At 44.9% G+C, this 6,206-nt stretch overlaps 1 long non-coding RNA gene across 1 annotated transcript in view; it reads right to left on the bottom strand.

The window, feature by feature from the left end:
• Positions 1–1,918: 1,918 nt before the first annotated feature.
• The window catches only part of LOC140609304 (uncharacterized), a 31,379-nt gene continuing 27,091 nt past the window's right edge, over positions 1,919–6,206 (bottom strand). The window contains exon 4 of the long non-coding RNA XR_012011193.1: positions 1,919–6,206. This exon is cut by the window's right edge and continues 855 nt beyond it. This is a non-coding gene — a long non-coding RNA (uncharacterized lncRNA).

Here is a 6,206-nt window from a genome sequence, read left to right as displayed (position 1 = left end):
TTTTTAAATAGGTCAGAGACAAGTGATACAAAATAAGATCGATCTGGGGAGTTTTTAAAAAGCAAAAATTTTCATTTTAGAAGATCATCCTGTATTCTGTGATCATTCCCTTCCTGCCTGTTCTTTTTTTTTGCGGGGAGTTTGCGGGGGTTGGCATTGAAATGTCCTGTCTTTACAGAACAATGCTGATTGTGGTTGGTGGGTCTAACACTTTTTCAATTTAAGCCCTACTTATTGAGATAGAAAAATGACAGCCCTATGTTTGCCTCTAAGATTTCTGCTGGGAAACTTCTCTGGCGTTTGACATCTGAAAGCCCGAGGACCGTAGCCCGTGGTATACAGTCGTGTCCACCTGCCAGATGCTTGGAACAGCTGGGAACCCTGGCAAGCCCACGTTTTCTGACTGGCCCATGAACTAGAGTTCATGGTGGGGACCCAGGTTCTCCACCAAGGTGGTGACAGCCCTTCCAGTCCCTGGCTGCTGCCCATCTTAGATGCTCCATCACCACCTGGTGGGTGTCAGTGGGGACAGGAGAGACTCCATATAGGTCACACAGGTGGTAAAGATCTCCAGGCGCTGCAGCTGCTTGATATATCCTGGGAGACAGAAAAGACCTTGCCATGCTTCTCAAGCAACGTCGCTTATCTACAATATTCAGTTGTGCAAACTGGATTCAGTACCGCACCTTTTGCGAGAGAAGTTTGTGAACCACTAGACCCCAGCTGTGTACTAGTTTGAGCTGTAACCTTCCAATTCCACTTCTACATTAAAATGCAAAATCCTAACTTGAGTCAAGCCCATGCACAGTTCGGACCCATCGCCCTTTCCAGGAAACCCCAGCCTCGCGGCCCACCACGCCGCAGTGTTCGTGGAAGCCATTTCACTCTCTAACACCCCCACATTGTGCCCCGTCCCGCCCCTCACCTGGATTCACAATTTATTTTATTTATTTATTTATTTATTTATTTATTTATTTATTTATTTATTTATTTATTTTAGGGAAGGAGAGAGATAGGGAGGGGCAGAGGGAGAGGGAGAGAGAGAATATTAAGCAAGCTGCACACCCAGCATGGAGCCCAGCATGGGCCTCAGTTCCATGACCCTGAGATCATGACCTGAGCCAAATCAAGAGTCAGATACTTAACTGATTGAGCCACCCAGGTGCCCCCAAACTTTTTTCTTAAAGTAAGCTCCACACCCGATGTGGGCCTTAAACTCACAACCCCAGGGTCAAGAGTCTCATGCTCTGTGGACTGAATCTGCCAGGCGCCCCTGCCTTCATAATTGTATGCTGAGTGTGTGGAGGACGGATGGAGTTGCGGCTCAATTCCCCACTATCCCCTAAGGAAGGCACGCTGTGCGATGCACTTAGCATCTCCCTATCATGGTGCTCGCTACCCAAATTGTCTTTTTTCTTTTCATTTATTTTTTAAGGACTAAAGCTCCCCCAAACTACCCCAGTCAGATGTCAACATTTCCAGGGACCATTATGAACAGAGTTGTAAGAGAGGATGTTGGTAAATGGAATAGGACTTGATCTGCTTTGTGTTCGATATAAAAGACAGATGTTGTATGGGCTCCAGAACTCCTCTGCAATCCACTCTGGCCCCTTAAGCAAGTGACACATGCTCATCTAACCTTGGGGATTTGTTGGGAACACTGGGAGCCCTTGGCTGAAGTCCCTCACACTGAGGAGACAGGAGCTGTAACTCCTCAGTGGTCTCTCGGTCTGAAGGCTTCACCTCCACAAGTCCTTTTGTGCAGTGACCCTCCCCTCCCCTGCCCCCAACCCAGGAAGACTGCATGGAGAGAGATGTCTGTTCTCTAGACTCTTGGTGATTGAACACAAGGCTCCTTTAGAACCACTAACCGCTGCTCCCAAGCTGCGATGCCTCCCTGGACCTGTATGGTGCCCCCCATAGCCAGAGTGCCATCCTGGCTGGACGATCAAAGCCACCAAGCTCTGCTCTTCAACATAAACCTTCTGTGACTGCCACCCCACTGCCCCCTGGGGCCAGGGCAGTGGCCCCACCAGTACCACTGCTAGCAGAGCACACTTCCCAGATCTTCCAGAACCCCACCTCTGCTTGAAAAAGTACTGCTGTCCTGTAGAAGCCGGTCCACCACTGTCTTACTTGAGGGTGGAGGGACCCCAGTGGAGATCTTCTTGTTCTTCCTATCTCAGGCAGATGGGAGAATGGACCTCCCAATGCTACGCCCCCCAGGACTAGACCTGACTTGGTTGTTGTCTGTCCTTCTGAGGACCTCAAAAGGCTATTCCATGTTTTCACCGACTCCCCTAGAAAATATGAGCCAGGACCTCTCACAGGAAGCTGTGGAAGCAATCCGCTCAATCCACTGGCAATGAATGGGTTTCCTCAATCCCACACCCAGCAGCTGACCCGAGGTGTCTCATCAATAAAAGTATGTCCAGATGCACCTTTCTGATACCCACTCCCCATGATGCAATCTGGAGAACAAAGTCCTCTAAAACACCTTCCCCCAGAATTAGCTAAACTCAAGTTAAGGTTAAAGGCCAAGTGAGTCTGCCCAAGATTTCTGGCTCCAACTGCAAGCCTGGGGTTTTCCCAAAACCATCCTCAGTTTGGATCCTTCACTAGAATGACTCACAGATCTCAGGAAAGTGTTGTATTTATGCTTACAGATTTTTTTCATAGCACAGAGAAACAAACCAGAACCAACCAGAGAAGGACGCACAGTGCAAAGTCCAGGCGAGTCCCAAGTGTGACGCTCTTGTGTCTTCAAGGACACGTTATCCTGTTGTCATCAACGTGTGACAATACAGTGTTGCCAGCGGCTTACTGGGACTTCGGTGTCCATAGTTTCTACTCTGTAGGCATGAGTCTACATCCTGGCTGGACGATCAAAGCCACCAATCTCTTGCCACGTGGTTGCCCAGAGCTCCAATCCTCTCATCACATGGCTGGTCTCTCCGACACGGCTAGCCTCACCCTAATCTCCTGGTTAGCGTAAACTATCAGTGTGACCCAAGAGGCCTACCACCAGTAACAAGACATTCCTGTCACTAGAGAAACTCCAGGGTAGCTTAGCAGCTACCTCGCAGGCCAGACAAAGGCCAGACCTCTGTGTGGGTACAGTGAAGTCTCCACTACACACATCTCCAGGACAAAACAAAGTCCCCTGGGGTGGTTTGTTCTAACATTCCTCAATGTCTCATAGACCAATGGCCCAACACTAAGCACAGGTCAGAAAAGTCATAACATGGAGCTTATCCCGAAGTAATGTGGCCAAAGTGTGAGGCCCTTTTTATCTGCCTCAATTCAGAGGTAAATTGGAGTATTTAATACGATATCTCCACTGCACGCCCTACGCCCTAATGGAAAACTTCCATAAATAGAATTTCTCTCAGCTAAGCTTTTGAGAGCTAGCGAGTCCATTTACACTCCCTGACAACCATTGGAGAGCAGGTATTTTATGTTATGGCTAAGTGTCAAGCCATGTGCCTTAAGAGTTTGCCCAGCGAAGTGTGGGAATGATGGCCTCTGACGAACGTAGAAAGGCTAATGAGGATATGGACCTACAGAGAACTTCCCTACCCCAAATGTGATGAACTTTGAAGTATCCCTAGCACCTGAATGGATTAAAAACATGTCCCACTTTCCAAAATGTACAGGTGTATATCAAATTAGCAGCATTCTTTCTGCCAAAAGAACTTTCCAGGTCTATTTTTAAGTGTAACACTTTGGCAAGTAAAGGTATTCAAAACTCTGTGAGCTCAAGGAAGCCTTACTCTGTGAACAAAGTAACTTTTTAAAAAAATTCTCAGCCATCAAAACAATATTTTAATGAATCTCTGAAAGTATCCCTATGTACCTGACAATGGGAGGCATTTTTAAATTACCATTGGATCCATGCTTAACAATTGTGTCTATGCCCTGCCGTGTATGATGCTTAATTAATTGGTAGCCATTGGTTGTGTACAGTCTAAAACAGCCTGTGGAAAATGGTGTGCAAATGTCATCACAGGACAGGCTTTGTCATGCTAGGATCGGAAGACCTCAACTTGCCCCACCACATCTGCCATTTGGGGAAGTTTATATCAACTTCACCAATTCTATCAGTCCTCTCATTTTAATGTAAGAGAAGAGTAGATCGATGTAGTAACCTCACTTTCAAGAGTAGATATCATGCAGCCAATGACAAGAAAAACTGACAAAAATTAACATCCTTCTATGAGGCAGAATTTGTCAAGATAATAATCGCTTGGGGACCCCCACAAAAGGCATGAGCCAAATCATCACTTCGCTCCTCTTCCCAGCAAGTTGGCCACAGTACCCTCCTGACAACTTGTCCTAAGAGTGTGGTTGAATCTAAGGATTCACCAGCAGCGGTTTACCTTGTCTTAAGTTTCCCACAGTCAAGAAAAGAAATGCTCAGGCCAAACTCCTCTAAGGCAGGTCAAGGAACGATGTCCTTTACCAAAGGGATCTTTCTAGATCCTGCACCGCTTTTGTGTTTCTGTGATAATGTGGCACTGTAGCATTTAGCGACATCACTGTGCCACTTTCCAAACCACGCTGGGCATGTTATTGGCAAAAGTACAAGATTCTTTTTATAAATATGTTCTGTATGTTGACAAATAGAATATCAATAAAAATAAATTTATTATAAAAATAAATAAATAAATAAATAAATAAATAATCCTCAGTTCACTTTGTGTGAGTATTTACATATATCACACATATGTAAGGTATGTGTGTTCCTTGGAAGAGGGTAACTACACACGTTCAACATTCCATAGGACCCAGAACTTTGCCTTTCACCAAACAGGTTCATATTTAATAAATGATTTATTAAATCATGGAAGGGTTTTAAGTCAGCATGTTATAGACTCCCCCACGGGGCAGACTCTCTACAAGAATTTCTTGTGATGTAACAGTTTGGATATATACAGGAAATATTACTGATGCAGTGCGCCTGAACTAATAGCCCTCCATCTAAGAGGAATCTTGAAAGAGATCAAAGGAGATACGTAATGGTGAAAGAAATGAAATCGTTTGGGTTCCACTTGGCAGTTCCAGAAATGTAGGTTACTCCCAGAGTATGTGTAGCCCTGGAAGGTTCCAGTCCTAGCACACCCTAGAACAAGTTTCAGGGTGAATCCAGAACAACTATAGCCCAAAGCACATAAATTATCATTTCCTGTGCACACTCCCCAATTTTTTAAATTAATTAATTTGTTATTTTGATTAGCCATTGCTGAAATTTATTGCCAGGAGCCTATAGGAGAAATAATAATATGTTCATGGTTCACAGTTTACAAAACACTTTCATGTCCATTATCTCATCAAATCCCTTCTAATAACCAGGTAAAGTAGATGCTATTTTCAGAAGACAACGGCTTAGAAACGTTGCCCCTTACCCAAGCTGGGTGGGAAAATTGTGTCTCAAAACTGGGACTTCAGCTTCAGAGCTAGCTCTCCCCCACTCCGCCATTGCTTTAGATCATCTGACCCTAAAGAACATACTTAAACAGATCCAAAGGACAATGTGGACACAAACCCAAATTGACTAAAAATTATTATCTTGCATATTAGTAATTTCAGTGGGGTTAATAGTAGGGTTGTTTTGTCAAATTTTCAGAGTTCTTTGATGGAGAGATCAAATCCTTTTATTCCTTACTTGGAATTCATCCCCGGCCAGTGATTCTGATTGGTCTCATTTGTAGTTGCAAGATACGGGAACAAACAAAATGTCCAACCACAGAGGATGTATTAGATCAACCTCAGTCTGTTGGCTTCTCTGCTGGAATTTGGGGAACCTCTGTCTCTTTTCTGTTCAGTCACCTGTGACACTCTGGAAGCTTCTGGTCTCAGCCTCCCCTTGCCCACCCAGGCATAGGCAGGACTTCAGGAGCCATGCAACCATAGGAGTGACAAACCCTCTGCTCAGAATCTCTCCTCCTCACTGATGGATAGGGAAGCAGCCACCTGGTAGCATGTGTCACTAACACCAAATATTAAGTGCCACGCGATGACTTGCTAATATGAAAATTAAGTTGTAAAACAGTAAAAACAAAACAAAACAAAAACCCACCCCCTTTACTGACTTCAGTTGTGGACCAAGGCAATCTTTTTTACCCTAATCAAGATTTCACACACTTCCCCTCTCTCCTCTCCTACCCCCACCCCACTGTATGTATGTTATCATGGGAGTGCACTCA

This window comes from Canis lupus, chromosome 18 (genome assembly GCF_048164855.1).
Source record: "Canis lupus baileyi chromosome 18, mCanLup2.hap1, whole genome shotgun sequence".
NCBI classification, from domain to species: Eukaryota; Metazoa; Chordata; class Mammalia; order Carnivora; family Canidae; genus Canis; species Canis lupus.
Note: the sequence above shows the minus strand (reverse complement) of the source record. Positions and strands in the feature narration are given on the sequence as shown.